Source organism: Phyllobates terribilis, unplaced genomic scaffold, assembly GCF_046119375.1.
Source record: "Phyllobates terribilis strain yellow unplaced genomic scaffold, ASM4611937v1 Scaffold_25__1_contigs__length_18738178, whole genome shotgun sequence".
Lineage (NCBI taxonomy): Eukaryota > Metazoa > Chordata > Amphibia > Anura > Dendrobatidae > Phyllobates > Phyllobates terribilis.
Window position 1 is genome coordinate 4,732,883 of NW_027362785.1, and position 26,096 is coordinate 4,758,978.

The following is a 26,096-nucleotide window of genomic DNA, read 5'->3' on the forward strand; positions in this document are numbered from 1 at the left end:
CAGTATTATAGTAGTTATATTCTTGTACATAGGGGGCAGTATTATAGTAGTTATATTCTTGTACATAGGGAGCAGTATTATAGTAGTTATATTCTTGTATATAGGAGCAGTATTATAGTAGTTATATTCTTGTACATAGGAGCAGTATTATGGTAGTTATATTCTTGTACATAGGGGCAGTATTATAGTAGTTATATTCTTGTATATAGGAGCAGTATTATAGTAGTTATATTCTTGTATATAGGGGGCAGTATTATAGTAGTTATATTCTTGTACATGGGGGCAGTATTATAGTAGTTATATTCTTGTACATAGGAGCAGTATTATAGTAGTTATATTCTTGTACATAGGGGGCGGTATTATAGTAGTTATATTCTTGTACATAGGGGCAGTATTATAGTAGCTATATTCTTGTACATAGGAGCAGTATTATAGTAGTTATATTCTTGTTCATAGGAGCAGTATTATAGTAGTTATATTCTTGTACATAGGGGGCAGTATTATAGTAGTTATATTATTGTACATAGGGGGCAGTATTATAGTAGTTATATTCTTGTACATAGGTGGCAGTATTATAGTAGTTATATTCTTGTACATAGGGGGCAGTATTATAGTAGTTATATTCTTGTACATAGGGGCAGTATTATAGTAGTTATATTCTTGCAGATAGGAGCAGTATTATAGCAGTTATATTCTTGTACATAGGGAGCGGTATTATAGTAGTTATATTCTTGTACATATGAGGCAGTATTATAGTAGTTATATTCTTGTACATAGGGGGCAGTATTATAGTAGTTATATTCCTGTACATAGGGGCAGTATTATAGTAGTTATATTCTTGTACATAGGGGGCAGTATTATAGTAGTTATATTCTTGTACATAGGAGCAGTATTATAGTAGTTATATTCTTGTGTATAGGGGCAGTATTATAGTAGTTATATTCTTGTACATAGGGGCAGTATTATAGTAGTTATATTCTTGTACATAGGGGCAGTATTATAGTAGTTATATTCTTGTGTATAGGGGCAGTATTATAGTAGTTATATTCTTGTACATAGGGGTAGTATTATAGTAGTTATATTCTTGTACATAGGGGGCAGTATTATAGTAGTTATATTCTTGTACATGGGGGTAGTATTATAGTAGTTATATTCTTGTACATAGGGAGCAGTATTATAGTAGTTATATTCTTGTACATAGGGGTAGTATTATAGTAGTTATATTCTTGTACATAGGGGGCAGTATTATAGTAGTTATATTCTTGTACATAGGGAGCAGTATTATAGTAGTTATATTCTTGTACATAGGAGCAGTATTATAGTAGTTATATTCTTGTACATAGGGGCAGTATTATAGTAGTTATATTCTTGTACAAAGGGGTAGTATTATAGTAGTTATATTCTTGTACATAGGGGGCAGTATTATAGTAGTTATATTCTTGTACATAGGGAGCAGTATTATAGTAGTTATATTCTTGTACATAGGAGCAGTATTATAGTAGTTATATTCTTGTACATAGGAGCAGGATTATAGTAGTTATATTCTAGTACATAGGAGGCAGTATTATAGTAGTTATATTCTTGTACATAGGAGCAGTATTATAGTAGTTATATTCTTGTGTATAGGGGGCAGTATTATAGTAGTTATATTCTTGTGTATAGGGGGCAGTATTATAGTAGTTATATTCTTGTACATAGGGGCAGTATTATAGTAGTTACATTCTTGTACATAGGGGTAGTATTATAGTAGTTATATTCTTGTACATAGGAGGCAGTATTATAGTAGTTATATTCTTGTACATAGGGGGCAGTATTATAGTAGTTATATTCTTGTACATAGGGAGCAGTATTATAGTAGTTATATTCTTGTACATAGGAGGCAGTATTATAGTAGTTATATTCTTGTACATAGGGGCAGTATTATAGTAGTTATATTCTTGTACATAGGGGTAGTATTATAGTAGTTATATTCTTATACATAGGGGGCAGTATTATAGTAGTTATATTCTTGTACATAGGGAGCAGTATTATAGTAGTTATATTCTTGTACATAGGGAGCAGTATTATAGTAGTTATATTCTTGTACATAGGGGGCAGTATTATAGTAGTTATATTCTTCTACATAGGGAGCAGTATTATAGTAGTTATATTCTTGTAAATAGGAGCCGTATTATAGTAGTTATATTCTTGTACATAGGAGCAGTATTATAGTAGTTATATTCTTGTACATAGGAGGCAGTATTATAGTAGTTATATTCTTGTACATAGGGGCAGTATTATAGTAGTTATATTCTTGTACATAGGAGCAGTATTATAGTAGTTATATTCTTATATATAGCAGCAGTATTATAGTAGTTATATTCTTGTACATAGGAGCAGTATTATAGTAGTTATATTCTTGTACATAGGAGCAGTATTATAGTAGTTATATTCTTGTACATAGGGGGCAGTATTATAGTAGTTATATTCTTGTACATAGGGGTAGTATTATAGTAGTTATATTCTTGTACATAGGGGGCAGTATTATAGTAGTTATATTCTTGTACATAGGGAGCAGTATTATAGTAGTTATATTCTTGTACATAGGAGCAGTATTATAGTAGTTATATTCTTGTACATAGGAGCAGTATTATAATAGTTATATTCTTGTACATAGGAGGCAGTATTATAGTAGTTATATTCTTGTACATAGGAGCAGTATTATAGTAGTTATATTCTTGTGTATAGGGGGCAGTATTATAGTAGTTATATTCTTGTGTATAGGGGGCAGTATTATAGTAGTTATATTCTTGTACATAGGGGCAGTATTATAGTAGTTATATTCTTGTACATAGGGGGCAGTATTATAGTAGTTATATTCTTGTACATAGGGGCAGTATTATAGTAGTTATATTCTTGTACATAGGGGCAGTATTATAGTAGTTATATTCTTGTACATAGGAGGCAGTATTATAGTAGTTATATTCTTGTACATAGGAGGCAGTATTATAGTAGTTATATTCTTGTTTATAGGGGGCAGTATTATAGTAGTTATATTCTTGTACATAGGGAGCAGTATTATAGTAGTTATATTCTTGTATATAGGGGCAGTATTATAGTAGTTATATTCTTGTACATAGGAGGCAGTATTATAGTAGTTATATTCTTGTACATAGGAGGCAGTATTATAGTAGTTATATTCTTGTGTATAGGGGCAGTATTATAGTAGTTATATTCTTGTTTATAGGGGGCAGTATTATAGTAGTTATATTCTTGTACATAGGGAGCAGTATTATAGTAGTTATATTCTTGTATATAGGGGCAGTATTATAGTAGTTATATTCTTGTACATAGGAGGCAGTATTATAGTAGTTATATTCTTGTACATAGGGGCAGTATTATAGTAGTTATATTCTTGTATATAGGGGCAGTATTATAGTAGTTATATTCTTGTACATAGGAGGCAGTATTATAGTAGTTATATTCTTGTACATAGGGGCAGTATTATAGTAGTTATATTCTTGTATATAGGGGCAGTATTATAGTAGTTATATTCTTGTACATAGGAGGCAGTATTATAGTAGTTATATTCTTGTACATAGGGGCAGTATTATAGTAGTTATATTCTTGTACATAGGGGTAGTATTATAGTAGTTATATTCTTGTACATAGGAGGCAGTATTATAGTAGTTATATTCTTGTACATAGGAGGCAGTATTATAGTAGTTATATTCTTGTGTATAGTGGCAGTATTATAGTAGTTATATTCTTGTTTATAGGGGGCAGTATTATAGTAGTTATATTCTTGTACATAGGGGCAGTATTATAGTAGTTATATTCTTGTACATAGGGGTAGTATTATAGTAGTTATATTCTTGTACATAGGAGGCAGTATTATAGTAGTTATATTCTTGTACATAGGGGGCAGTATTATAGTAGTTATATTCTTGTACATAGGGGTAGTATTATAGAAGTTATATTCTTGTGCATAGGAGCAGTATTATAGTAGTTATATTCCTGTACATAGGGGCAGTATTATAGTAGTTATATTTTTGTACATAGGGGGCAGTATTATAGTAGTTATATTCTTGTGTATAGGGGGCAGTATTATAGTAGTTATATTCTTGTACATAGGGGCAGTATTATAGTAGTTATATTCTTGTATATAGGGGGCAGTATTATAGTAGTTATATTCTTGTACATAGGGGCAGTGTTATAGCAGTTATATACTTGTACATAGGGGGCAGTATTATAATAGTTATATTCTTGTACATAGGAGGCAGTATTATAGTAGTTATATTCTTGTACACAGGAGCAGTATTATAGTAGTTATATTCTTGCATATAGGGGCAGTATTATAGTAGTTATATTCTTGTACATAGGAGCAGTATTATGGTAGTTATATTCTTGTACATAGGAGGCAGTATTATAGTAGTTATATTCTTGTACATAGGAACAGTATTATGGTAGTTATATTCTTGTACATAGGGAGCAGTATTATAGTAGTTATATTCTTGTACATAGGAGCAGTATTATAGTAGTTATATTCTTGTACATAGGGGCAGTATTATGGTAGTTATATTCTTGTACATAGGGGCAGTATTATAGTAGTTATATTCTTGTACATAGGGGGCAGTATTATAGTAGTTATATTCTTATATATAGGAGCAGTATTATAGTAGTTATATTCTTGTACATAGGGGGCAGTATTATAGTAGATATATTCTTGTACATAGGGGGCAGTATTATAGCAGTTATATTCTTGTACATAGGAGCAGTATTATAGTAGTTATACTCTTGTACATAGGGGCAGTATTATAGTAGTTATATTCTTGTACATAGGGGGCAGTATTATAGCAGTTATATTCTTGTACATAGGAGCAGTATTATAGTAGTTATATTCTTGTACATAGGGGGCAGTATTATAGTAGTTATATTCTTGTACATAGGGGGCAGTATTATAGCAGTTCTATTCTTGTACATAGGAGCAGTATTATAGTAGTTATATTCTTGTACATAGGGGGCAGTATTATAGCAGTTATATTCTTGTACATAGGAGCAGTATTATAGTAGTTATATTCTTGTACATAGGAGCAGTATTATAGTAGTTATATTCTTATACATAGGAGCAGTATTATAGTAGTTATATTCTTGTACATAGGAGCAGTATTATAGTAGTTATATTCTTTTACATAGGAGCAGTATTATAGTAGTTATATTCTTGTACATAGGGGGCATTATTATAGTAATTATATTCTTGTACATAGGGGGCAGTATTATAGTAGTTATATTCTTGTACATAGGGGGCAGTATTATTGTAGTTATATTCTTGTACATAGGGGGCAGTATTATAGTAGTTATATTCTTGTACATAGGGGGCAGTATTATAGTAGTTATACTCTTGTACATAGGGGCAGTATTATAGTAGTTATATTCTTGTACATAGGGGGCAGTATTATAGTAGTTATATTCTTGTACATAGGGGGCAGTATTATAGCAGTTATATTCTTGTACATAGGAGCAGTATTATAGTAGTTATATTCTTGTACATAGGAGCAGTATTATAGTAGTTATACTCTTGTACATAGGGGCAGTATTATAGTAGTTATATTCTTGTACATAGGGGGCAGTATTATAGTAGTTATATTCTTGTTCATAGGGGGCAGTATTATAGCAGTTATATTCTTGTACATAGGAGCAGTATTATAGTAGTTATATTCTTGTACATAGGGGGCAGTATTATACTAGTTATACTCTTGTACATAGGGGCAGTATTATAGCAGTTATATTCTTGTACATAGGGGGCAGCATTATAGCAGATATATTCTGGTACATAGGAGAAGTATTATAGTAGTTATATTCTTGTACATAGGGAGAAGTATTATAGTAGTTATATATTTGTACATAGGAGGCAGTATTATAGTAGTTATATTCTTGTATATAGAGGGCAGTATTATAGTAGTTATACTCTTGTACATAGGGGCAGTATTATAGCAGTTATATTCTTGTACATAGGAGCAGTATTATAGTAGTTATACTCTTGTACATGGGGCAGTATTATAGTAGTTATATTTTTGTACATAAGGGGCAGTATTATAGTAGTTATATTCTTGTACATAAGGGTAGTATTATAGAAGTTATATTCTTGTACATAGGAGCAGTATTATAGTAGCTATATTCTTGTACATAGGAGCAGTATTGTGGTAGTTATATTCTTGTACATAGGGGCAGTATTATAGTAGTTATATTCTTGTACATAGGGGGCAGTATTATAGTAGTTATATTCTTATATATAGGAGCAGTATTATAGTAGTTATACTCTTGTACATAGGGGGCAGTATTATAGTAGTTATATTCTTGTACATAGGGGGCAGTATTATTGTAGTTATATTCTTGTACATAGGAGCAGTATTATAGCAGTTATATTCTTGTACATAGGAGCAGTATTATAGCAGTTATATTCTTGTACATAGGAGCAGTACTGTGGTAGTTATATTCTTGTACATAGGGGCAGTATTATAGTAGTTATATTCTTGTACATAGGGGGCAGTATTATAGTAGTTATATTCTTATATATAGGTGCAGTATTATAGTAGTTATATTCTGGTACATAGGAGCAGTATTATAGTAGTTATATTCTTGTACATAGGGGGCAGTATTATAGTAGTTATATTCTTGTACATAGGGGGCAGTATTATAGCAGTTATATTCTTGTACATAGGAGCAGTATTATAGTAGTTATATTCTTGTACATAGGGGGCAGTATTATAGCAGTTATATTCTTGTACATAGGAGCAGTATTATAGTAGTTATATTCTTGTACATAGGAGCAGTATTATAGCAGTTATATTCTTGTACATAGGGGCAGTATTATAGTAGTTATATTCTTGTACATAGGGGGCAGTATTATAGTAGTTATATTCTTGTACATGGGGGGCAGTATTATAGTAGTTATATTCTTGTACATAGGAGCAGTATTATAGTAGTTATATTCTTGTACATAGGGGGCAGTATTATAGTAGTTATATTCTTGTACATAGGAGCAGTATTATAGTAGTTATATTCTTGTACATAGGAGCAGTATTATAGTAGTTATATTCTTGTACATAGGGGCAGTATTATAGTAGTTATACTCTTGTACATAGGAGCAGTATTATAGCAGTTATATTCTTGTACATAGGGGCAGTATTATAGTAGTTATATTCTTGTACATAGGGGGCAGTATTATTGTAGTTATATTCTTGTACATAGGGGCAGTATTATAGTAGTTATATTCTTGTACATAGGAGCAGTATTATAGTAGTTATACTCTTGTACATAGGGAGCAGTATTATAGTAGTTATATTCTTGTACATAGGGGGCAGTATTATAGTAGCTATATTCTTGTACATAGGAGCAGTATTATAGTAGTTATATTCTTGTACATAGGAGCAGTATTATAGTAGTTATATTCTTGTACATAGGGGGCAGTATTATAGTAGTTATATTCTTATATATAGGAGCAGTATTATAGTAGTTATACTCTTGTACATAGGGGGCAGTATTATAGTAGTTATATTCTTGTACATAGGGGGCAGTATTATAGTAGCTATATTCTTGTACATAGGAGCAGTATTATAGTAGCTATATTCTTGTACATAGGAGCAGTATTGTGGTAGTTATATTCTTGTATATAGAGGGCAGTATTATAGTAGTTATATTCTTGTACATAGGGGCAGTATTATAGCAGTTATATTCTTGTACATAGGAGCAGTATTATAGTAGTTATACTCTTGTACATAGGGGCAGTATTATAGTAGTTATATTCTTGTATATAGAGGGCAGTATTATAGTAGTTATATTCTTGTACATAGGGGCAGTATTATAGCAGTTATATTCTTGTACATAGGAGAAGTATTATAGTAGTTATATTCTTGTATATAGGGGGCAGTATTATAGTAGTTATATTCTTGTACATGGGGGGCAGTATTATAGTAGTTATATTCTTGTATATAGGAGCAGTATTATAGCAGTTATATTCTTGTACATAGGAGCAGTATTATAGTAGTTATACTCTTGTACATAGGGGCAGTATTATAGTAGTTATATTCTTGTACATAGGGGACAGTATTATAGTAGTTATATTCTTGTACATAGGGGGCAGTATTATAGTAGTTATATTCTTGTACATAGGGGGCAGTATTATAGCAGTTATATTCTTGTACATAGGAGCAGTATTATAGTAGTTATATTCTTGTACATAGGGGGCAGTATTATAGTAGTTATACTCTTGTACATAGGGGCAGTATTATAGCAGTTATATTCTTGTACATAGGGGGCAGTATTATACCAGATATATTCTGGTACATAGGAGAAGTATTATAGTAGTTATATTCTTGTACATAGGGAGAAGTATTATAGTAGTTATATTCTTGTACATAGGAGGCAGTATTATAGTAGTTATACTCTTGTACATAGGAGCAGTATTATAGTAGTTATATTCTTGTATATAGAGGGCAGTATTATAGTAGTTATATTCTTGTATATAGAGGGCAGTATTATAGTAGTTATATTCTTGTACATAGGGGCAGTATTATAGCAGTTATATTCTTGTACATAGGAGCAGTATTATAGTAGTTATACTCTTGTACATAGGGGCAGTATTATAGTAGTTATATTCTTGTATATAGAGGGCAGTATTATAGTAGTTATATTCTTGTACATAGGGGCAGTATTATAGCAGTTATATTCTTGTACATAGGAGAAGTATTATAGTAGTTATATTCTTGTATATAGGGGGCAGTATTATAGTAGTTATATTCTTGTACATGGGGGGCAGTATTATAGTAGTTATATTCTTGTACATAGGGGGCAGTATTATAGTAGTTATATTCTTGTATATAGAGGGCAGTATTATAGTAGTTATATTCTTGTACATAGGGGCAGTATTATAGCAGTTATATTCTTGTACATAGGAGCAGTATTATAGTAGTTATACTCTTGTACATAGGGGCAGTATTATAGTAGTTATATTCTTGTATATAGAGGGCAGTATTATAGTAGTTATATTCTTGTACATAGGGGCAGTATTATAGCAGTTATATTCTTGTACATAGGAGCAGTATTATAGTAGTTATACTCTTGTACATAGGGGCAGTATTATAGTAGTTATATTCTTGTATATAGAGGGCAGTATTATAGTAGTTATATTCTTGTACATAGGGGCAGTATTATAGCAGTTATATTCTTGTACATAGGAGAAGTATTATAGTAGTTATATTCTTGTATATAGGGGGCAGTATTATAGTAGTTATATTCTTGTACATGGGGGGCAGTATTATAGTAGTTATACTCTTGTACATAGGGGCAGTATTATAGTAGTTATATTCTTGTATATAGAGGGCAGTATTATAGTAGTTATATTCTTGCACATAGGGGCAGTATTATAGTAGTTATATTCTTGTATATAGGAGCAGTATTATAGTAGTTATATTCTTGTATATAGGGGGCAGTATTATAGTAGTTATATTCTTGTACATAGGGGGCAGTATTATAGTAGTTATATTCTTGTATATAGAGGGCAGTATTATAGTAGTTATATTCTTGTACATAGGGGCAGTATTATAGCAGTTATATTCTTGTACATAGGAGCAGTATTATAGTAGTTATATTCTTGTACATAGGGGCAGTATTATAGTAGTTATATTCTTGTACATGGGGGGCAGTATTATAGTAGTTATATTCTTGTACATGGGAGCAGTATTATAGTAGTTATATTCTTGTACATAGGGGGCAGTATTATAGTAGTTATATTCTTGTACATAGGAGCAGTATTATAGTAGTTATATTCTTGTACATAGGGGCAGTATTATAGTAGTTATATTCTTGTACATAGGAGGAGTATTATAGTAGTTATACTCTTGTACATAGGAGCAGTATTATAGCAGTTATATTCTTGTACATAGGAGCAGTATTATAGTAGTTATATTCTTGTACATAGGGGCAGTATTATAGTAGTTATATTCTTGTACATAGGGGGCAGTATTATAGTAGTTATATTCTTGTACATAGGGGCAGTATTATAGTAGTTATATTCTTGTACATAGGGGGCAGTATTATAGTAGTTATATTCTTGTACATGGGGGGCAGTATTATAGTAGTTATATTCTTGTACATAGGAGCAGTATTATAGTAGTTATATTCTTGTACATAGGAGTAGTATTATAGTAGTTATATTCTTGTACATGGGGGCAGTATTATAGTAGTTATATTCTTGTACATAGGAGCAGTATTATAGTAGTTATATTCTTGTACATAGGGGGCAGTATTATAGTAGTTATATTCTTGTACATAGGAGCAGTATTATAGTAGTTATATTCTTGTACATAGGAGCAGTATTATAGTAGTTATACTCTTGTACATAGGAGCAGTATTATAGCAGTTATATTCTTGTACATAGGGGCAGTATTATAGTAGTTATATTCTTATACATAGGAGGCAGTATTATAGTAGTTATATTCTTGTACATAGGGGGCAGTATTATAGTAGTTATATTCTTGTACATAGGAGCAGTATTATAGTAGTTATACTCTTGTACATAGGAGCAGTATTATAGCAGTTATATTCTTGTACATAGGGGCAGTATTATAGCAGTTATATTCTTGTACATAGGGGGCAGTATTATAGTAGTTATATTTTTGTACATAGGGGGCAGTATTATAGTAGTTATATTCTTGTACATAGGGGGCAGTATTATAGTAGTTATATTCTTGTACATAGGGGGCAGTATTATAGTAGCTATATTCTTGTACATAGGAGCAGTATTATAGTAGTTATATTCTTGTACATAGGGGGCAGTATTAAAGTAGTTATATTCTTGTACATAGGAGCAGTATTATAGTAGTTATATTCTTGTACATAGGAGCAGTATTATAGTAGTTATATTCTTGTACATAGGGGCAGTATTATAGTAGTTATATTCTTGTACATAGGGGGCAGTATTAAAGTAGTTATATTCTTGTACATAGGGGGCGGTATTATAGTAGTTATATTCTTGTACATAGGAGCAGTATTATAGTAGTTATATTCTTGTACATAGGGGGCGGTATTATAGTAGTTATATTCTTGTACATAGGAGCAGTATTATAGTAGTTATATTCTTGTACATAGGGGGCAGTGTTATAGTAGTTATATTCTTGTACATAGGGAGCAGTATTATAGTAGTTATATTCTTGTACATAGGGGGCAGTATTATAGTAGTTATATTCTTGTACATAGGGGGCAGTATTATAGTAGTTATATTCTTGTACATAGGAGCAGTATTGTAGTAGTTATATTCTTGTACATAGGGGCAGTATTATAGTAGTTATATTCTTGTACACAGGGGGCAGTATTATAGTAGTTATATTCTTGTACATAGGGAGCAGTATTATAGTAGTTATATTCTTGTACATAGGGGCAGTATTATAGTAGCTATATTCTTGTACATAGGAGCAGTATTATAGTAGTTATATTCTTGTTCATAGGAGCAGTATTATAGTAGTTATATTCTTGTACATAGGGGGCAGTATTATAGTAGTTATATTCTTGTACATAGGGGGCAGTATTATAGTAGTTATATTCTTGTAGATAGGAGCAGTATTATAGTAGTTATATTCTTGTATATAGGGGGCAGTATTATAGTAGTTATATTCTTGTACATAGGAGCAGTATTATAGTAGTTATATTCTTGTATATAGGGGCAGTATTATAGTAGTTATATTCTTGTACATAGGAGCAGTATTATAGTAGTTATATTCTTGTATATAGGGGCAGTATTATAGTAGTTATATTCTTGTACATAGGAGCAGTATTATAGTAGTTATATTCTTGTACATAGGGGCAGTATTATAGTAGTTATATTCTTGTACATAGGAGGAGTATTATAGTAGTTATACTCTTGTACATAGGAGCAGTATTATAGCAGTTATATTCTTGTACATAGGAGCAGTATTATAGTAGTTATATTCTTGTACATAGGGGCAGTATTATAGTAGTTATATTCTTGTACATAGGGGGCAGTATTATAGTAGTTATATTCTTGTACATAGGGGCAGTATTATAGTAGTTATATTCTTGTACATAGGGGGCAGTATTATAGTAGTTATATTCTTGTACATGGGGGGCAGTATTATAGTAGTTATATTCTTGTACATAGGAGCAGTATTATAGTAGTTATATTCTTGTACATAGGAGTAGTATTATAGTAGTTATATTCTTGTACATGGGGGCAGTATTATAGTAGTTATATTCTTGTACATAGGAGCAGTATTATAGTAGTTATATTCTTGTACATAGGGGGCAGTATTATAGTAGTTATATTCTTGTACATAGGAGCAGTATTATAGTAGTTATATTCTTGTACATAGGAGCAGTATTATAGTAGTTATACTCTTGTACATAGGAGCAGTATTATAGCAGTTATATTCTTGTACATAGGGGCAGTATTATAGTAGTTATATTCTTATACATAGGAGGCAGTATTATAGTAGTTATATTCTTGTACATAGGGGGCAGTATTATAGTAGTTATATTCTTGTACATAGGAGCAGTATTATAGTAGTTATACTCTTGTACATAGGAGCAGTATTATAGCAGTTATATTCTTGTACATAGGGGCAGTATTATAGCAGTTATATTCTTGTACATAGGGGGCAGTATTATAGTAGTTATATTTTTGTACATAGGGGGCAGTATTATAGTAGTTATATTCTTGTACATAGGGGGCAGTATTATAGTAGTTATATTCTTGTACATAGGGGGCAGTATTATAGTAGCTATATTCTTGTACATAGGAGCAGTATTATAGTAGTTATATTCTTGTACATAGGGGGCAGTATTAAAGTAGTTATATTCTTGTACATAGGAGCAGTATTATAGTAGTTATATTCTTGTACATAGGAGCAGTATTATAGTAGTTATATTCTTGTACATAGGGGCAGTATTATAGTAGTTATATTCTTGTACATAGGGGGCAGTATTAAAGTAGTTATATTCTTGTACATAGGGGGCGGTATTATAGTAGTTATATTCTTGTACATAGGAGCAGTATTATAGTAGTTATATTCTTGTACATAGGGGGCGGTATTATAGTAGTTATATTCTTGTACATAGGAGCAGTATTATAGTAGTTATATTCTTGTACATAGGGGGCAGTGTTATAGTAGTTATATTCTTGTACATAGGGAGCAGTATTATAGTAGTTATATTCTTGTACATAGGGGGCAGTATTATAGTAGTTATATTCTTGTACATAGGGGGCAGTATTATAGTAGTTATATTCTTGTACATAGGAGCAGTATTGTAGTAGTTATATTCTTGTACATAGGGGCAGTATTATAGTAGTTATATTCTTGTACACAGGGGGCAGTATTATAGTAGTTATATTCTTGTACATAGGGAGCAGTATTATAGTAGTTATATTCTTGTACATAGGGGCAGTATTATAGTAGCTATATTCTTGTACATAGGAGCAGTATTATAGTAGTTATATTCTTGTTCATAGGAGCAGTATTATAGTAGTTATATTCTTGTACATAGGGGGCAGTATTATAGTAGTTATATTCTTGTACATAGGGGGCAGTATTATAGTAGTTATATTCTTGTAGATAGGAGCAGTATTATAGTAGTTATATTCTTGTATATAGGGGGCAGTATTATAGTAGTTATATTCTTGTACATAGGAGCAGTATTATAGTAGTTATATTCTTGTATATAGGGGCAGTATTATAGTAGTTATATTCTTGTACATAGGAGCAGTATTATAGTAGTTATATTCTTGTATATAGGGGCAGTATTATAGTAGTTATATTCTTGTACATAGGAGCAGTATTATAGTAGTTATATTCTTGTATGTAGGGGCAGTATTATAGTAGTTATATTCTTGTATATAGGAGCAGTATTATAGTAGTTATATTCTTGTATATAGGGGCAGTATTATAGTAGTTATATTCTTGTACATAGGAGCAGTATTATAGTAGTTATATTCTTGTATATAGGGGCAGTATTATAGTAGTTATATTCTTGTACATAGGAGCAGTATTATAGTAGTTATATTCTTGTACATAGGGAGCAGTATTATAGTAGTTATATTCTTGTAGATAGGAGCAGTATTATAGTAGTTATATTCTTGTACATAGGGGCAGTATTATAGTAGTTATATTCTTGTACATAGGGGCAGTATTATAGTAGTTATATTCTTGTACATAGGGGCAGTATTATAGTAGTTATATTCTTGTACATAGGGGCAGTATTATAGTAGTTACATTCTTGAACATAGGGGCAGTATTATAGCAGTTATATTCTTGTACATAGGGGCAGTATTATAGTAGTTATATTCTTGTACATGGGGGCAGTATTATAGTAGTTATATTCTTGTACATAGGGGCAGTATTATAGTAGTTATATTCTTGTATATAGGGGCAGTATTATAGTAGTTATATTCTTGTACATAGGGGCAGTATTATAGTAGTTATATTCTTGTACATAGGGGGCGGTATTATAGTAGTTATAATCTTGTACATAGGAGCAGCATTATAGTAGTTATATTCTTGTACATAGGAGCAGTATTATAGTAGTTATATTCTTGTACATAGGGGCAGTATTATATTAGTTATATTCTTGTACATAGGGAGCAGTATTATAGTAGTTATATTCTTGTACATAGGAGCAGTATTATAGTAGTTATATTCTTGTACATAGGGGGCAGTATTATAGCAGTTATATTCTTGTACATAGGAGCAGTATTATAGTAGTTATATTCTTGTACATAGGGGCAGTATTATAGTAGTTATATTCTTGTACATAGGGGCAGTATTATAGTAGTTATATTCTTGTACATTGGGGCAGTATTATAGTAGTTATATTCTTGTACATAGGGGGCAGTATTATAGTAGTTATATTCTTGTAGATAGGGGCAGTATTATAGTAGTTATATTCTTGTACATAGGGGCAGTATTATAGTAGTTATATTCTTGTACATAGGGAGCAGTATTATAGTAGTTATATTCTTGTACATAGGAGCAGTATTATAGTAGTTATATTCTTGTACATAGGAGCAGTATTATAGTAGTTATATTCTTGTACATAGGGGGCAGTATTATAGCAGTTATATTCTTGTACATAGGAGCAGTATTATAGTAGTTATATTCTTGTACATAGGGGCAGTATTATAGTAGTTATATTCTTGTACATAGGGGCAGTATTATAGTAGTTATATTCTTGTACATTGGGGCAGTATTATAGTAGTTATATTCTTGTACATAGGGGGCAGTATTATAGTAGTTATATTCTTGTAGATAGGGGCAGTATTATAGTAGTTATATTCTTGTACATAGGGGCAGTATTATAGTAGTTATATTCTTGTACATAGGGAGCAGTATTATAGTAGTTATATTCTTGTACATAGGAGCAGTATTATAGTAGTTATATTCTTGTACATAGGAGCAGTATTATAGTAGTTATATTCTTGTACATAGGAGCAGTATTATAGTAGTTATATTCTTGTACATAGGGGCAGTATTATAGTAGTTATATTCTTGTACATAGGGGCAGTATTATAGTAGTTATATTCTTGTACATAGGGAGCAGTATTATAGTAGTTATATTCTTGCACATAGGGAGCAGTATTATAGTAGTTATATTCTTGTACATAGGAGCAGTATTATAGTAGTTATATTCTTGTACATAGGGGGCAGTATTATAGTAGTTATATTCTTGTACATAGGGGGCAGTATTATAGTAGTTATATTCTTGTACATAGGGGGCAGTATTATAGTAGTTATATTCTTGTACATAGGAGCAGTATTATAGTAGTTATATTCTTGTACATAGGGAGCAGTATTATAGTAGTTATATTCTTGTAGATAGGAGCAGTATTATAGTAGTTATATTCTTGTATATAGGGGGCAGTATTATAGTAGTTATATTCTTGTACATAGGGGGCAGTGTTATAGTAGTTATATTCTTGTACATAGGGGACAGTATTATAGTAGTTATATTCTTGTACATAGGGAGCAGTATTATAGTAGTTATATTCTTGTACATAGGGGGCAGTATTATAGTAGTTATATTCTTGTACATAGGGGGCAGTATTATAGTAGTTATATTCTTGTACATAGGAGCAGTATTGTAGTAGTTATATTCTTGTACATAGGGGCAGTATTATAGTAGTTATATTCTTGTACACAGGGGGCAGTATTATAGTAGTTATATTCTTGTACATAGGGGCAGTATTATAGTAGCTATATTCTTGTACATAGGAGCAGTATTATAGTAGTTATATTCTTGTTCATAGGAGCAGTATTATAGTAGTTATATTCTTGTACATAGGGGGCAGTATTATAGTAGTTATATTCTTGTACATAGGGGGCAGTATTATAGTAGTTATATTCTTGTAGATAGGAGCAGTATTATAGTAGTTATATTCTTGTATATAGGGGGCAGTATTATAGTAGTTATATTCTTGTACATAGGAGCAGTATTATAGTAGTTATATTCTTGTATATAGGGGCAGTATTATAGTAGTTATATTCTTGTACATAGGAGCAGTATTATAGTAGTTATATTCTTGTATATAGGGGCAGTATTATAGTAGTTATATTCTTGTACATAGGAGCAGTATTATAGTAGTTATATTCTTGTATGTAGGGGCAGTATTATAGTAGTTATATTCTTGTATATAGGAGCAGTATTATAGTAGTTATATTCTTGTATATAGGGGCAGTATTATAGTAGTTATATTCTTGTACATAGGAGCAGTATTATAGTAGTTATATTCTTGTATATAGGGGCAGTATTATAGTAGTTATATTCTTGTACATAGGAGCAGTATTATAGTAGTTATATTCTTGTACATAGGGAGCAGTATTATAGTAGTTATATTCTTGTAGATAGGAGCAGTATTATAGTAGTTATATTCTTGTATATAGGGGCAGTATTATAGTAGTTATATTCTTGTACATAGGGGCAGTATTAAAGGAGTTATATTCTTGTACATAGGGAGCAGTATTATAGTAGTTATATTCTTGTACATAGGGGCAGTATTATAGTAGTTATATTCTTGTACATAGGGGCAGTATTATAGTAGTTATATTCTTGTACATAGGGGCAGTATTATAGTAGTTACATTCTTGAACATAGGGGCAGTATTATAGCAGTTATATTCTTGTACATAGGGGCAGTATTATAGTAGTTATATTCTTGTACATGGGGGCAGTATTATAGTAGTTATATTCTTGTACATAGGGGCAGTATTATAGTAGTTATATTCTTGTACATAGGGGCAGTATTATAGTAGTTATATTCTTGTACATAGGGGCAGTATTATAGTAGTTATATTCTTGTACATAGGGGGCGGTATTATAGTAGTTATAATCTTGTACATAGGAGCAGCATTATAGTAGTTATATTCTTGTACATAGGAGCAGTATTATAGTAGTTATATTCTTGTACATAGGGCAGTATTATATTAGTTATATTCTTGTACATAGGGAGCAGTATTATAGTAGTTATATTCTTGTACATAGGAGCAGTATTATAGTAGTTATATTCTTGTACATAGGGGGCAGTATTATAGTAGTTATATTCTTGTACATAGGGGCAGTATTATAGTAGTTATATTCTTGTACATAGGGGCAGTATTATAGTAGTTATATTCTTGTACATTGGGGCAGTATTATAGTAGTTATATTCTTGTACATAGGGGGCAGTATTATAGTAGTTATATTCTTGTAGATAGGGGCAGTATTATAGTAGTTATATTCTTGTACATAGGGGCAGTATTATAGTAGTTATATTCTTGTACATAGGGAGCAGTATTATAGTAGTTATATTCTTGTACATAGGAGCAGTATTATAGTAGTTATATTCTTGTACATAGGAGCAGTATTATAGTAGTTATATTCTTGTACATAGGGGCAGTATTATAGTAGTTATATTCTTGTACATAGGGGCAGTATTATAGTAGTTATATTCTTGTACATAGGGAGCAGTATTATAGTAGTTATATTCTTGCACATAGGGAGCAGTATTATAGTAGTTATATTCTTGTACATAGGAGCAGTATTATAGTAGTTATATTCTTGTACAAAAGAGCAATATTATAGTAGTTATATTCTTGTACATAGGAGCAATATTATAGTAGTTATATTCTTGTACATAGGGGGCAGTATTATAGTAGTTATATTCTTGTACATAGGGGCAGTATTATAGTAGTTATATTCTTGTACATAGGAGCAGTATTATAGTAGTTATATTCTTGTATATAGGAGCAGTATTATAGTAGTTATATTCTTGTACATAGGAGCAGTATTATAGTAGTTATATTCTTGTACATAGGGGCAGTATTATAGTAGGTATATTCTTGTACATAGGGGGCAGTATTATAGTAGTTATATTCTTGTACATAGGAGCAGTATTATAGTAGTTATATTCTTGTATATAGGAGCAGTATTATAGTAGTTATATTCTTGTACATAGGGGCAGTATTATAGTAGGTATATTCTTGTACATAGGGGGCAGTATTATAGTAGTTATATTCTTGTACATAGTGGCAGTATTATAGTAGGTATATTCCTGTACATAGGGGCAGTATTATAGTAGGTATATTCTTGTACATAGGGGGCAGTATTATAGTAGTTATATTCTTGTATATAGGAGCAGTATTATAGTAGTTATATTCTTGTACATAGGAGCAGTATTATAGTAGTTATATTCTTGTACATAGGGGGCAGTATTATAGCAGTTATATTCTTGTACATAGGAGCAGTATTATAGTAGTTATATTCTTGTACATAGGGGCAGTATTATAGTAGTTATATTCTTGTACATAGGGTCAGTATTATAGTAGTTATATTCTTGTACATAGGGGCAGTATTATAGTAGTTATATTCTTGAACATAGGGAGCAGTATTATAGTAGTTATATTCTTGTACATAGGGGCAGTATTATAGTAGTTATATTCTTGTACATAGGAGCAGTATTATAGTAGTTATATTCTTGTACATAGGAGCAGTATTATAGTAGTTATATTCTTGTACATAGGGGCAGTATTATAGTAGTTATATTCTTGTACATAGGGGGCAGTATTATAGTAGTTATATTCTTGTACATAGGGGCAGTATTATAGTAGTTATATTCTTGTACATAGGAGCAGTATTATAGTAGTTATATTCTTGTACATAGGGGCAGTTTTATAGTAGTTATATTCTTGTACATAGGAGCAGTATTATAGTAGTTATATTCTTGTACATAGGAGCAGTATTATAGTAGTTATATTCTTGTACATAGGGGGCAGTATTATAGTAGTTATATTCTTGTACATAGCAGCAGTATTATAGTAGTTATATTCTTGTACATAAGAGCAGTATTATAGTAGTTATATTCTTGTACATAGGGGCAGTATTATAGTAGTTATATTCTTGTACATAGGGGCAGTATTATAGTAGTTATATTCTTGTACATAGGAGCAATATTATAGTAGTTATATTCTTGTACATAGGGGGCAGTATTATAGTAGTTATATTCTTGTACATAGGGGCAGTATTATAGTAGTTATATTCTTGTACATAGGAGCAGTATTATAGTAGTTATATTCTTGTATATAGAAGCAGTATTATAGTAGTTATATTCTTGTACATAGGAGCAGTATTATAGTAGTTATATTCTTGTACATAGGGGCAGTATTATAGTAGGTATATTCTTGTACATAGGGGGCAGTATTATAGTAGTTATATTCTTGTACATAGGAGCAGTATTATAGTAGTTATATTCTTGTACATAGGAGCAGTATTATAGTAGTTATATTCTTGTACATAGGGGCAGTATTATAGTAGGTATATTCTTGTACATAGGGGGCAGTATTATAGTAGCTATATTCTTGTACATAAGAGCAGTATTATAGTAGTTATATTCTTGTACATAGGGGCAGTATTATAGTAGTTATATTTTTGTACATAGGGGGCAGTATTATAGTAGTTATATTCTTGTACATAGGGGCAGTATTATAGTAGTTGTATTCTTGTACATAGGGGCAGTATTATAGTAGTTATATTCTTGTACATAGGGGCAGTATTATAGTAGTTGTATTCTTGTACATAGGGGGCAGTATTATAGTAGTTATATTCTTGTACATAGGGGGCAGTATTATAGTAGTTATATTCTTGTACATAGGGGGCAGTATTATAGTAGTTATATTCTTGTATATAGGGGGCAGTATTATAGTAGTTATATTCTTGTACATAGGGAGCAGTATTATAGTAGTTATATTCTTGTACATAGGGGGCAGTATTATAGTAGTTATATTCTTGTACATAGGGGGCAGTATTATAGTAGTTATATTCTTGTATATAGGGGGCAGTATTATAGTAGTTATATTCTTGTACATAGGGAGCAGTATTATAGTAGTTATATTCTTGTACATAGGAGCAGTATTATAGTAGTTATATTCTTGTACATAGGGGCAGTATTATAGTAGTTATATTCTTGTACATAGGGGCAGTATTATAGTAGTTATATTCTTGTATATAGGGGGCAGTATTATAATAGTTATATTCTTGTACATAGGGAGCAGTATTATAGTAGTTATATTCTTGTACATAGAGGGCAGTATTATAGTAGCTATATTCTTGTACATAGGGGCAGTATTATAGTAGTTATATTCTTGTACATAGGGAGCAGTATTATAGTAGTTATATTCTTGTATATAGGGGGCAGTATTATAGTAGTTGTATTCTTGTACATAGGAGCAGTATTATAGTAGTTATATTCTTGTACATAGGGGCTGTATTATAGTAGTTATATTCTTGTACATAGGGGCAGTATTATAGTAGTTATATTCTTGTATATAGGGGGCAGTATTATAATAGTTATATTCTTGTACATAGGGAGCAGTATTATAGTAGTTATATTCTTGTACATAGAGGGCAGTATTATAGTAGTTATATTCTTGTACATAGGGGCAGTATTATAGTAGCTATATTCTTGTACATAGGGGCAGTATTATAGTAGTTATATTCTTGTACATAGGGAGCAGTATTATAGTAGTTATATTCTTGTATATAGGGGGCAGTATTATAGTAGTTATATTCTTGTACATAGGGGGTAGTATTATAGTAGTTATATTCTTGTACATAGGAGCAGTATTATAGTAGTTATATTCTTGTACATAGGGGGCAGTATTATAGTAGTTATATTCTTGTATATAGTGGGCAGTATTATAGTAGTTATATTCTTGTACATAGGGAGCAGTATTATAGTAGTTATATTCTTGTACATAGGGGGCAGTATTATAGTAGTTATATTCTTGTACATAGGGAGCAGTATTATAGTAGTTATATTCTTGTACATAGGAGCAGTATTATAGTAGTTATATTCTTGTACATAGGGGCAGTATTATAGTAGTTATATTCTTGTACATAGGGGGCAGTATTATAGTAGTTATATTCTTGTATATAGGGGGCAGTATTATAGTAGTTATATTCTTGTACATAGGGGCAGTATTATAGTAGTTATATTCTTGTACATAGGGGCAGTATTATAGTAGTTATATTCTTGTACATAGGGGCAGTATTATAGTAGTTATATTCTTGTACATAGGGGCAGTATTATAGTAGTTGTTTTCTTGTACATAGGGGGCAGTATTATAGTAGTTATATTCTTGTACATAGGGGGCAGTATTATAGTAGTTATATTCTTGTACATAGGGGGCAGTATTATAGTAGTTATATTCTTGTATATAGGGGGCAGTATTATAGTAGTTATATTCTTGTACATAGGGAGCAGTATTATAGTAGTTATATTCTTGTACATAGGGGGCAGTATTATAGTAGTTATATTCTTGTACATAGGGGGCAGTATTATAGTAGTTATATTCTTGTACATAGGGGCAGTATTATAGTAGTTATATTCTTGTACATAGGGAGCAGTATTATAGTAGTTATATTCTTGTACATAGGAGCAGTATTATAGTAGTTATATTCTTGTACATAGGGACAGTATTATAGTAGTTATATTCTTGTACATAGGGGCAGTATTATAGTAGTTATATTCTTGTACATAGGGAGCAGTATTATAGTAGTTATATTCTTGCACATAGGGAGCAGTATTATAGCAGTTATATTCTTGTACATAGGAGCAGTATTATAGTAGTTATATTCTTGTACATAAGAGCAATATTATAGTAGTTATATTCTTGTACATAGGGGGCAGTATTATAGTAGTTGTATTCTTGTACATAGAGGGCAGTATTATAGTAGTTATATTCTTGTACATAGGGGCAGTACTATAGTAGTTATATTCTTGTACATAGGAGCAGTATTATAGTAGTTATATTCTTGTATATAGAAGCAGTATTATAGTAGTTATATTCTTGTACATAGGAGCAGTATTATAGTAGTTATATTCTTGTACATAGGGGCAGTATTATAGTAGGTATATTCTTGTACATAGGGGGCAGTATTATAGTAGTTATATTCTTGTACATAGGAGCAGTATTATAGTAGTTATATTCTTGTACATAGGAGCAGTATTATAGTAGTTATATTCTTGTACATAGGGGCAGTATTATAGTAGGTATATTCTTGTACATAGGGGGCAGTATTATAGTAGCTATATTCTTGTACATAGGAGCAGTATTATAGTAGTTATATTCTTGTACATAGGAGCAGTATTATAGTAGTTATATTCTTGTACATAGGGGCAGTATTATAGTAGTTATATTCTTGTACATAGGGACAGTATTATAGTAGTTATATTCTTGTACATAGGGACAGTATTATAGTAGTTATATTCTTGTACATAGGGGGCAGTATTATAGTAGTTATATTCTTGTACATAGGGGCAGTATTATAGTAGTTGTATTCTTGTACATAGAGGGCAGTATTATAGTAGTTATATTCTTGTACATAGGGGCAGTATTATAGTAGTTATATTCTTGTACATAGGGGCAGTATTATAGTAGTTATATTCTTGTACATAGGGGCAGTATTATAGTAGTTGTATTCTTGTACATAGGGGGCAGTATTATAGTAGTTATATTCTTGTACATAGGGGGTAGTATTATAGTAGTTATATTCTTGTACATAGGGGGCAGTATTATAGTAGTTATATTCTTGTATATAGGGGGCAGTATTATAGTAGTTATTTTCTTGTACATAGGGAGCAGTATTATAGTAGTTATATTCTTGTACATAGGGGGCAGTATTATAGTAGTTATATTCTTGTACATAGGGGGCAGTATTATAGTAGTTATATTCTTGTATATAGGGGGCAGTATTATAGTAGTTATATTCTTGTACATAGGGAGCAGTATTATAGTAGTTATATTCTTGTACATAGGAGCAGTATTATAGTAGTTATATTCTTGTACATAGGGGCAGTATTATAGTAGTTATATTCTTGTACATAGGGGCAGTATTATAGTAGTTATATTCTTGTACATAGGGGGCAGTATTATAGTAGTTATATTCTTGTATATAGGGGGCAGTATTATAGTAGTTATATTCTTGTACATAGGGAGCAGTATTATAGTAGTTATATTCTTGTACATAGAGGGCAGTATTATAGTAGTTATATTCTTGTACATAGGGGCAGTATTATAGTAGTTATATTCTTGTACATAGGGGCAGTATTATAGTAGTTATATTCTTGTACATAGGGGCAGTATTATAGTAGTTGTATTCTTGTACATAGGGGGCAGTATTATAGTAGTTATATTCTTGTACATAGGGGGCAGTATTATAGTAGTTATATTCTTGTACATAGGGGGCAGTATTATAGTAGTTATATTCTTGTATATAGGGGGCAGTATTATAGTAGTTATATTCTTGTACATAGGGAGCAGTATTATAGTAGTTATATTCTTGTACATAGGGGGCAGTATTATAGTAGTTATATTCTTGTACATAGGGGGCAGTATTATAGTAGTTATATTCTTGTATATAGGGGGCAGTATTATAGTATTTATATTCTTGTACATAGGGAGCAGTATTATAGTAGTTATATTCTTGTACATAGGAGCAGTATTATAGTAGTTATATTCTTGTACATAGGGGCAGTATTATAGTAGTTATATTCTTGTACATAGGGGGCAGTATTATAGTAGTTATATTCTTGTACATAGGGGCAGTATTATAGTAGTTATATTCTTGTACATAGGGGGCAGTATTATAGTAGTTATATTCTTGTACATAGGGGCAGTATTATAGTAGTTATATTCTTGTACATAGGGGGCAGTATTATAGTAGTTATATTCTTGTACATAGGGAGCAGTATTATAGTAGTTATATTCTTGTACATAGAGGGCAGTATTATAGTAGTTATATTCTTGTACATAGGGGCAGTGTTATAGTAGTTATATTCTTGTACATAGGGAGCAGTATTATAGTAGTTATATTCTTGCACATAGGAGCAGTATTATAGTAGTTATATTCTTGTACATAGGAGCAGTATTTAGTAGTTATATTCTTGTACATAGTGGGCAGTATTATAGTAGTTATATTCTTGTACATAGGGGGCAGTATTATAGTAGTTATATTCTTGCACATAGGAGCAGTATTATAGTAGTTATATTCTTGTACATAGGAGCAGTATTTAGTAGTTATATTCTTGTACATAGGAGCAGTATTATAGTAGTTATATTCTTGTACATAGGGGCAGTATTATAGTAGTTATATTCTTGTACATAGGGGCAGTATTATAGTAGTTATATTCTTGTACATAAGGGCAGTATTATAGTAGTTATATTCTTGTACATAAGGGCAGTATTATAGTAGTTATATTCTTGTACATAGGGAGCAGTATTATAGTAGTTATATTCTTGCACATAGGAGCAGTATTATAGTAGTTATATTCTTGTACATAGGGGCAGTATTATAGTAGTTATATTCTTGTACATAGGGGCAGTATTATAGTAGTTATATTCTTGTACATAGGAGCAGTATTATAGTAGTTATATTCTTGTACATAGGGGCAGTATTATAGTAGTTATATTCTTGTACATAGGGGCAGTATTATAGTAGTTATATTCTTGTACATAAGGGCAGTATTATAGTAGTTATATTCTTGTACATAAGGGCAGTATTATAGTAGTTATATTCTTGTACATAGGGGGCAGTATTATAGTAGTTATATTCTTGTACATAGGAGCAGTATTATAGTAGTTATATTCTTGTACATAGGAGAAGTATCATAGTAGTTATATTCTTGTACATAGGGGGCAGTATTATAGTAGTTATATTCTTGTACATAGGGGGCAGTATTATAGTAGTTATATTCTTGTACATAGGGGGCAGTATTATAGTAGTTATATTCTTGTACATAGGGAGCAGTATTATAGTAGTTATATTCTTGTACATAGGAGCAGTATTATAGTAGTTATATTCTTGTACATAGGGGCAGTATTATAGTAGTTATATTCTTGTACATAGGGGGCAGTATTATAGTAGTTATATTCTTGTATATAGGGGGCAGTATTATAGTAGTTATATTCTTGTACATAGGGAGCAGTATTATAGTAGTTATATTCTTGTACATAGAGGGCAGTATTATAGTAGTTATATTCTTGTACATAGGGGCAGTATTATAGTAGTTATATTCTTGTACATAGGGAGCAGTATTATAGTAGTTATATTCTTGCACATAGGAGCAGTATTTAGTAGTTATATTCTTGTACATAGGAGCAGTATTTAGTAGTTATATTCTTGTACATAGGGGGCAGTATTATAGTAGTTATATTCTTGTACATAGGGGGCAGTATTATAGTAGTTATATTCTTGTACATAGGGGGCAGTATTATAGTAGTTATATTCTTGTACATAGGGGGCAGTATTATAGTAGTTATATTCTTGTACATAAGGGCAGTATTATAGTAGTTATATTCTTGTACATAGGGGCAGTATTATAGTAGTTCCTTTTGTGAATATAATAAACCTTAAAGTTTAGGTTATCTGAGATGAGATTCATTGTATTTCCAGACCTCACATGTCTTGTAGGAGAAGTAGGGGCAGCGGTCACGGAGGGTTTCTGGTGTAAAATGAGGCCTAAATCTCCGCTCCCGGATTATAATACACAAAAACACTCCCACAATGCATTGCACGCTGGTA

General features: G+C 31.2%; 1 protein-coding gene across 1 annotated transcript in view; it reads right to left on the reverse strand.

Annotated features, from left to right (window-relative positions):
* GLP2R (glucagon like peptide 2 receptor) overlaps nt 1–26,096 on the reverse strand; it is a 506,477-nt gene that overhangs the window by 239,519 nt on the left and 240,862 nt on the right. The gene's annotated exons all lie outside the window — the stretch shown is intronic.